Source organism: Gadus chalcogrammus, chromosome 9, assembly GCF_026213295.1.
Source record: "Gadus chalcogrammus isolate NIFS_2021 chromosome 9, NIFS_Gcha_1.0, whole genome shotgun sequence".
Classification (NCBI taxonomy): Eukaryota; Metazoa; Chordata; class Actinopteri; order Gadiformes; family Gadidae; genus Gadus; species Gadus chalcogrammus.
Window position 1 is genome coordinate 18830018 of NC_079420.1, and position 10000 is coordinate 18840017.

The window sequence follows — 10000 nt, forward strand, 5'->3', positions numbered from 1 at the left end:
CATAGGCGCGCACACACACACACACACACATAGATGTGTGCAAACACGCACACCCATGCAAAGCATTTGCTCCCTAAACTAAATCCCATCCCACATTTCCTCCTATGGATCTGTTTTCTTTTAGGCGGGGACAATAAGGTGAGTGGGTGGTTTGAGGAGGTCCTTCTCCGTGATCCACGATGCACTTTAAACCTCCAGATCACAGTAAGGCGTGCATGAATCCAACCAAGCTCCCACCCAGACCTTGCGTCTCAGCTTTTATTTCTACGTGACGTGCTTCCGCAGCCAGACCCATTAATCCACTGGCCCAAAGGTCTGGCCACATTTGAAAATCGGTTACAGCACACAAAACGGAGACGCAGCGTAAACAAAAACGAAAAAGCATTAAAAAGAATGTGGGCGCAGAGACTTCTCTTCACGTTACTGAGGTTGTATTGTGCCGAAGGCCACAGTGAGATTCAACATCAAACCCCGCTCAGAGATCAAACAATGCCTATGTGAGGATCCAACCAATGGAACTACAATAGAGTAGAATAGAGGCTGTGTAATTAAGACCATACAAAGCAACAGTGATTAACCAATAAAGAAAATAAATCGATGAGCTCGAGCTCTCCTCCCACTTCCACCTTCAAAGTGGCCCACATCCATCGGTCCCCTAAACACCACCTAACCCCCCCAGCCCCCCTACTCCCCCCCCCCCCCCCCCCCCAATGGAGCTTATCTTCCCCACAACATGGCAAGCTTTAGTCCCATGAATACTTAATTAAGTCCCTAATCAAGCAGCGAGCCAAGAGTGTGCGGTATAAAATGTGTTTGACTTTGTAGCGCTAGATAACCCTCCCTCGCTCATTACCAGAGCGGAGATAGCCCTCCTGGATGCATTGTTAATACGGGGGCGGGGTCGCAGATGGTCGGATAAGAGATCCACACAGCACATGTGAGAGATAGCGGGCCCCGCAGAGAGTCTAGGCAGGGCGTGAGGTGGGGTGAGGTGGGGTGCGGAGCATATACCTCGAGAAAGGAAAGCAGTGAGTCATCTACGGTAAACAATGGGAAATCGTATTTTTGGGGGTTTTCGCTCCCTACCTCGTTGGAGTGATTCACCAACGGCGTTCGTCAAATTAATGTTACAGCTACTGTAATGTTGGTGTTAGTATCGTTTGTTTTGATGGACTCAAACTCCAAAAGACAAGAGCAAGGACAGCCGGAATGTTTGGTTCTTTGGGAAGCAAGGCTTGTTCACTATAATGTGCCGTGAAGAAAACCTCAGGAACAGTGTGTTCTCGCTCCTTGCCTGATGACTATCTAAATCATAATGCGAATCATAAACTATAGTTGGTGTCCCCGAGCTTGTCCCTGTTTGCCTCCTCTGTTTCAACCGATGGTTTCTGCTGATGCTGCTTCAACTATCAACAGGATTAAAAAAGATATATCTTATCGAAAAAAACGATCAATGGTCACTGATAGAATAGAAGAAAAGGAACCTATTTGTATATATTTACATATATGTTGCCGTATATCTATTTCGATAGATGAGATCTAACAAAAAAAGGGAAATCAGAGGAATTCTATTTATGAGGGGGTTTATGAGGGGTTGACCTGACACACATCTGTTTACATATTGAAAAGAATATGCTGATGAACACGCATCATATCCCATTTATTATTTAACGACATGCCTTGATCTCGCTTTACATCTCGGCCTGTTTACAAGCCTCCTCAAAGAGGGATTAACACAGAGCAAGTCAGAATCAGTCAAAATCTGCATCGTGTTTGTGCGTGTGTTTTCAATTCCATCTTGAACCCAGCCCATCACCATGGTATAGCTAAAGCCTTATTCACACTGTGGATCCATCAGGGACCTATAAGGAGGAAAGCAATAAGGGTAAAAACGTTGGCAGAATGATGGAGCCCCACTGCTGTTCTGTGTCATGTTTGGTTTGATTGGGCCAATGAAATGCTTGACACCTGTGTTTGTGGCCTCCCTTGTTGTCTAGACGTCTCCACAGTCTGGAGACAACCTTGATTGGACCATATCTCATACAAAAAAGAGCCGCAAGAATGTCTACAGCATAGAGTGAATCGATTTGTGACAGCTGGTGAATGAGTATCTTCTAGCCTTATCCAAAAGGATAAGGATACACGCTGTCATCACAGAGGAGTTTGTCAATGCTCACTGTGCTCTGTGTGTGTGCTTATGTGTGTGTGTGTGTGTGTGTGTGTGTGTGTGTGTGTGTGTGTGTGTGTGTGTGTGTGTGTGTGTGTGTGTGTGTGTGTGTGTGTGTGTGTGTGTATGGTGTGTCTTTATAGTACTACAATTAATGACAAAATAAAATAAAATATCTATTAGGAATTTTGCCTAATCATGTTAATGTGTGTTTTTGTATGTGTGTATGCCACACAAATAGGCATGCGGGCATGTGTGTGCATGAGTGTGTGTTTGTGTGTGTGTACACTAATGTGTGCGTGTTTGAATGCATATGTGTCTGTGTGTGTGGCAGTGCAGTATTTCTTCAGAGGGCAGGCAACTACCTGTTCCGAAGATACTTTGTTGTGTCACTACTGACAAGACGGTGCACTTTGAATCTCTGCATGACACTGTTTGCTCTATCTAATGGTGCACAGATAGCCATTCAGAACACGCTCACTCCCCTCTGTGCATATACAGAAATATTCCTGGGCAGGATAGCGGCAGAGAGAGAGAGAGAGGGAGAGACAAAGAGAGACAGAGACAGAGACAGAGACAGAGACAGAGACAGAGACATAGACATAGACAGAGACAGAGAAAGAGACAGAGACAGAGACATAGACAGGGAGAGAAAAGCAGACAGACAGAGAGAAAGAGAGATAGAGCAAGAGAGAGAGAGAGAGAGAGAGAGAGAGAGAGAGAGAGAGAGAGAGAGAGAGAGAGAGAGAGAGAGAGAGAGAGAGAGAGAGAGGGTAGACCGCATGCTGGAGCGCTGGTCGGTCCAGGGCGCCTCTGACCATATCATCTGGTTTGAATGCGGAAGTAAAGCACATCCATTACGGAAGGTCAAGGCCAGAGCAACAGGTGCTACATCAGCTGAATGGAACAGAACAGCCATGGGTGTCCGCACAAAGAGCATCCAGAGAGACGCATTCCTGGCATTGGGTGGAGAGGTTCGGATGGGGTGGGCTGGGTTGCTACCAGCAAATCAAAGGCGACGCGAGAGTGATCCCGTTCCATCACCTTTCATTTGCCCGGAAACACCCAATTTGGGCGAGACCCATCTTCTGGAGACACAGGGCATTGCCCAGAGGTCACCGCAAGGCTGTTTTAGGTCGTTGACAGCCGATTGGATGTTGGAGGAAAGACTGGTTATGTGCCATCAGGGGGGACTTTCGGGTGTCGCTCGTGCTTGGAGGCTATTTATTCTTGTTGATGCAAGTACTACTAAGGTTGATTCTGCTTTTTGATGTGTGCTTTCTTGCGACTGATTATTTACCCTGTTCACGGCGGCGATGCCTCTGTCCGTATTAATGGAGCGATTTGTTGTGTGACTTCACGCAACCTCTCCTGTTTATTTATATCTTCCATCAAACAAGGAGTGAACTGAAGCTAAAATGGCTGTGAAGTGACGGAGGAGTGCGTGATTCAAGCAGGGAGACCGCAGAATTCAAACCATATTTGATATATACTAAATGTATTAAACTATATCGGGACGTATGTTTATACATACATACCTGCGTGTACATTTATGTACATTGAACACATTTATTCTAAATTGCAATAAATAAAAGCCTGAGGTGAAACAAAGAACAGAATAGCAACGCGTGACAGTCCAGGTAGAATCCTCTGTTTTTGTACGGTCTTATTCTTTCAGGGCACGTGTGGTTGCTGGCCAGCCCTGTTGATTGATTTTCTGTTGATCTCTGTCGAGAGGGGGGTAAAAAAAGGGAAAAAGCGGTTCTGTTATCAATAAGCTCCGCTTTCACATCACACTGCATCCAGGCTCCCCGACAGCTGGAAGAGGTTAGGGATAGAACCCACAGCTAGTAACCAACAGCTAATCAATAAACACACACTAACGCACACGCGTACACACCCGCCCACACACATACGCATGCACATACACAGGCATGCACACGGACACACATGCCCACACAAACACACACAATGGTGCAACGAGATGACAGCTTTGCTTGGATGAGACTGCTTGGGCTTCATCTGCCTCTTTGCAGAATTTTGGCCAATTATTGTTAATTAATGCGACATCAAATTGCAGTGAATGCTACAACAGTCATGCTAAAAGTACCGCAGACCACAGAGCATCGCTCGCGTGTCCAGCAAAGCACCCATCGTTTCAATCGGTTGGAAGATTCATTAACAAAGATGTAGCCGAACCACCCAATCCGACAATGCTCGGATGACAAATGCCAAACCAGAGCAACATCTAGGTTGAATGAATAATAAATAATACATATTAAATAATAAATAGACAAAACTATCATGACTGAACTAAGACGGTGCTCCCGCTGCTTCTACAACTAACACACACACCATGAGACAGTCGACTGAAGCAAGCCAGATTGACTGGGAGAATAACATTGTAATTATCAGAAAGCCTGTCCTGGCTCTTTCCTGCACTTCCAGTTATTATAATCCTCCATAGAGTCTCACCCCCGTCCCCCTCTCCCCCCCTCCCCAATGCTCCTCCTCCGCCTCCTCTCCCTATTCTTTGGCGCAGGCTGCCGCGGTCCTGAGAGGATCTACTAGGAGACTGCTTGGGTCTCCTAACGAGAGCAGAAGAGCGGGTCACTGCTGGCCACAAGGAGACCTTCTCTCTGTGTCCTCCCCCGGTCACCTGATGTTGCTGTGCAAACAACCGCTACACTAGAATGGCTATGTAACCATGTGAATAAAGGCGTTCCTAGGCCTGTTTCTCATTGTCTATGATTCAGGTTACTACCGGGGAGTTGACTTTACCGCGCAGAGGGCAGGGCACTGCTGATATCGTCCGTATCTGCTGAGGATTCCGTTATGCTCTATTTTAGCTGCACCCCTCGTGGGCGTTTTGTTGCGGTCAAAAAGTTTGCCTTTGTGTTTTCCTTTTTTTCAATTGAAAAGGAGATGCAATGGAATATCTTTGGACCAAATCCCCAAACTCACCTCTTTCATCGACGTTTCTGATTAAGGATTTTAATTAATACTTTTGAATCTCAAATTGTGATCTGTTACTCACACACTGACATTTCCCCACTTTGAGATTTATTGGAAATATGCTGCCCTTTTCACAGCTAAATAAGTTTCAAAAGGCCATGAAATGTTAAAGCAAGAACGAGGCCGGCCTGCAGGTTTGGGTAACAACAGGTCAGTAGCTGCTCGTAGAGAACGTTTGTTTGACAAAAAATTGCCCCTTAATCAACCTCTGTGTACGCAAACTTCTGTATGTTCTGGTATAGCTTTTTTTGTTCTTTTATAGTGTAAGACAATCCAATGTATGTGCTGATGACTAAAACAAATGGTGAAATCTAGCTTTTAAAAAGGCTTTTGTTGATTATAGACTGCTTGTAAATGTGTAACCGATCCTCACTAACTATCCGAAGACTATGTATAGTTGTACTATTTATTGAAAAGCTCCATCCAGAAAAAAAATTCCACTTTTATCTTAAATGGTTTGGCTATGAATGCTGAAAAAAACCAACAGAGAAATGTATCTCAAAATGGTCATCAATAGTTATGAAAATCGTATTTCCTAACAGCATGGCAACAATGTAGAGCGTTGATAATGGTTATTGATTGATTCAAGTTTGCATTCGGATAATCTGAAATTAGGTTAATAAACATTTTGTCAAGATGATTATTCTAATGGTAAATAAGTTTCACTTGAATGTGCTCAATTCCAGTGAAATATCTAAATTTTAAATAATACATTTGTATTAAATAAAAAAGGTATGCATTTACTCCGTCCATCAACTTGAATGTGTTTATGTCGTGTAACATGCTTCAGGTATGTGATGCAGACCATAAAACACATTACCTAAACGTTTTTTATATAAGCTTCTGTGTCCTACTTTTGATAGAAAAAACCCAAACAATAAAGGTTTTTCATCTTCAGTCAGTCCAATTCCCCTGTCACCGGCCTGCTCAGTGTTGACAACACAACAATGTTCCTGGAATGCCGCACCGGCTCCCTTCCCCCCCACAAAACATCCATTTCAGAAGCCATACGGGCTGCTGTACTGTCCGCTCGGGTGTGTGTGCACTGCGAAAAGCTCCATCCTTCAGAACGATGCCGGCCCCAGTCACTGTTACCAAAACGCCAATATCTCTCCCCGTATGCGGGCATTAAAACCCTGAATGATTCCTAGGAGAATAAATGCATTGAGACAGACTGTTACAGTGAAGGGTTGGTGTGTGTGTGTGTGTGTGTGTGTGTGTGTGTGTGTGTGTGTGTGTGTGTGTGTGTGTGTGTGTGTGTGTGTGCGTGTGTGTGTGTGTGTGTGTGTGTGTGTGTGTTCTCTCCCTGTCGTGCCTTTTACCCCTGAACTTCTAGCAGGCGGTGGATGTGACACTTTGTTATGATGGATGCCTTTAAACCCAGACAACTCATTGTAAATAGCTGCTTTATAATATCAGTGAACAAACCTGCAACGCCAGCAGCCGCCCTGCCCAAAGAAGAGCCCATGGGCAATGTGTTGTGCTTGGGAGCGTCTTTTAACATGAATCACACTTTGGTACACATGCAATATTTGTTGTCATCAGGCGATATTCAATCGATTATTTATACCCATCATTTATTCACATTACATGAATGTTGATGAAATGGAATTACCTTGCAAATATTTCCAACAGCGCCAACATTTTGTTGAGTGATGATGACATTCGTGCAAGCGTCAAAGCCAACCCCATTTTTTTCGAAAGCAGTGCCACCAAACAAAGGGATTTCTTAAGCACAACATGCAGTTTGAGTCTGTATCAAAGAAACGCCAATGTTGGTTCTCCAGAGCCTCCTAATCTGGGCAAATGATGTCCAAGTTAGCCCTCATCTCGAGCTTAAATCACTTCAGAGTGCGCCATGATTGGCCCTCGACGCCATCTCCACACATGATTAGCCCCGGGCACATTCCAAAGGGAAGCGTCATTCATCTAAATTCATTGCCTCAAAGTTGAAAAGTTTATCAAATTGCCGTAGGTCAGGCAGAGAACGGTGGTAAGAAAGAGGCAGAGAAAAGTTGAGAATGATTGTGGTCATTACAAGCATGATAATTGCATGATCACGGCAGTGCCCCTGACAACACAAAATACGATGTAGGAGAAAAAAGCTACTTCATGCAATTCAATTGTGTGTGTGTGTGTGTGTGTGTGTGTGTGTGTGTGTGTGTGTGTGTGTGTGTGTGTGTGTGTGTGTGTGTGTGTGTGTGTGTGTGTGTGTGTGTGTGTGTGTGTGTGTGCGCGCGCGCTTCTGGGTGTTTGTGAGAACAGATAAGCTATTTGCTGTTTCTGAATCAATTTCTGACATTGTTTTGTGCAAATTGTACACATATTGCTATCCCACTTTAGAAAACACAGACAATAGTGTGCTATGCACAGTTACATAAAATGCAAAATCAGAAGAAAAAAAATTATAATAATGTACAAGCCCTTACCCCAACATTAAACAATAAGCAAGAACAAAGTTATATCTAGCATATCATATCTTCTTAGGATGTTTATCTGTCTCATTGTCTGTCTCTCTGTGTGTGTGTCTATCTGTCTGTCTGGGATGAAAGGATGAGGAGAAGAACAAGAGCAAGGTACAGAAGGAGATGAAGGAGGGAGAGGGTATCTAATGACATGCAAGGGAGGAAGAGAAGGAGGGATGAAAGGACATGAGAGCAGATTGGTGAAAGGCAAGCAGGCAAAGCCAGGGAGGAATAAATGGAGAGGATGGAGTGATAATAAAAGAGCGAGAGAGAGAGAGAGAGAGAGAGAGAGCGAGAGCGAGAGCGAGAGAGAGAGAGAGCAAGAGAGAGAGAGAGAGAGAGAGAGAGAGAGAGAGAGAGAGAAACAGATCACTGAGGAGGTTACAGTGTGTTTCACAGGTAGAGAACAAGTAAGACACAGGCTTAGCGATAGAGAGACAGAAGCAAAACACAGCATTACAAGTATTACAGGTAAGGATTTGAGGAAAGAGAGAGAAATGGAGAGCAAGAGAGAGAGAGAGAGAGAGAGAGAGAGAGAGAGAGAGAGAGAGAGAGAGAGAGAGAGAGAGAGAGAGGAGAAGGGGGTTAGTAGGTGCATACATAAAGACATTGAGGAATAAAAAATAAGTGAGACATAAAAGCAGGGAAAAGATTGTTGATTCTGTGAAAAGGGGACGTTCATGGATTAATGCGAAAGGTGAAAAAAGTGTTCTGTACTCAAGAGCGCTGTATGGAACAAATGCTTCAATAGCAACATCTTCCTTAAGCAATACAACATGTGCCCTGTATGTGTGTGTGTGTGTTTGCGAGTGTCTGTGTGTGCAAAGTGCGAGCATAGTGAGCTATTGATTTCAAAATCTCGACCCATTTGACTGCATATTGCTCTTTAATTAAAATTTCCCATTCAGCTCTTTGGAAACTAAAGTATATGGTAAAGTAAAGTAAATGTACTTGAAAGTTTATTTTAGACATCTAGGAGTACAAAAGCTCAGTGTTAAATAAACCTACCCATTTGAAGGTAAATAATATCCTGTGTCTTTGAACCAATGTGTTTAATCTCTCAGCACACTTAGCGGTTCATTAAAAACAAGGATTTAAAAAATATTGCATAAATGATAAGCAGTAATTACAAAAGTTTGATATAAAGCTGTTACCGACATTTCCATGTGGCCCCTTGAATTTCAAAAGCAGAGGATGGTGATATTATTACAATTATTTGAAACATTAATGAAATGCTATATGGTGTGTGTCCCGTGCATAAAGAAGAATACTGAATAAAATATGACAATCAAATTATAATGTGTGATTTATTCCGCTGTTTATCTGCATGCGTGCATGTGTGTGTGTGCGTTTATGCGTGCGTACCAGGTAGTTAAGGGTTTTAAAAAATAAAGGATGAGTCACAGATGTGTGACCAATTCGATGTTTAAATTCTAAACAACCCTGATAAACCTCATAACCTGCACAAGGGAATAAAAACATATGCCATCCATGCTCTGTGTGTCCCGTATAGAAAGAAGAATGCCGAATAAAATATGACAATCAAAATATAATGTGTGTGTGCTCTTCAGTTTGTGTGGGTTCATGCGTGCATGTGTGTGTGTGAGAGTTAATGTGTGTGTGCCTGGTAGTTAAGGGTTTAAAAAATAAAGGATGCGTCACAGATGAGTGACCATTTCTATGTAAACAACTTTGATCCCACGTAACCTGCACAAGGGAATAAAAACATATGCCATCCATGCTCTTTGTGTTGCACACCATTAGGCCCCCGAACACAGCCTTGAAGCTTATAAGCAGAGAGTTTCTGGATCCTATGAAATATTAACTGAGCCTAATGTAAAGCTATTAGCCAATGTCCCGCAGCCCTGGGCACTCATTTGTCAGATATTTGTGTCATCTGAGTATTGCTGTAGCATAGAGGGACAACTCTTACAGTTGCGATTTCCTAAAAGCAGCAATAATTGTTACTCAACTTATGCAATTCTCTTTGTAGTTTATTCAGCCGGTTTTTCGGGTATAATACAGAGATGCTTTTCTGTAAACTCCAGAAACGTCATACTTTGTGTTTTACTGGTCTTCACAAGGCAGCCATGGGTTATTTTACTGTTACCCCTAGTACAGTGTGGACTCTCTCTCTCTCTCTCTCTCTCTCTCTCTCTCTCTCTCTCTCTCTCTCTCTCTCTCTCTCTCTCTCTCTCTCTCTCTCTCTCTCTCTCTCTCTCTCTCACTCTCTCTCTCTCTCTCTCTCTCTCTCTCTCTCTCTCTCTCTCTCTCTGCCACCCCAGGCTGCAGGGACGTGCTAAGGCGATGTGCCCTAGATTTTCCACCCCTGGTGTTGCGGTGGTATACACTT

At 43.5% G+C, this 10000-nt stretch overlaps 1 protein-coding gene across 4 annotated transcripts in view; it reads right to left on the bottom strand.

The window, feature by feature from the left end:
• Nucleotides 1-10000, bottom strand: part of LOC130388969 (NT-3 growth factor receptor-like) — a 181235-nt gene that overhangs the window by 64989 nt on the left and 106246 nt on the right. The window lies entirely within an intron of this gene.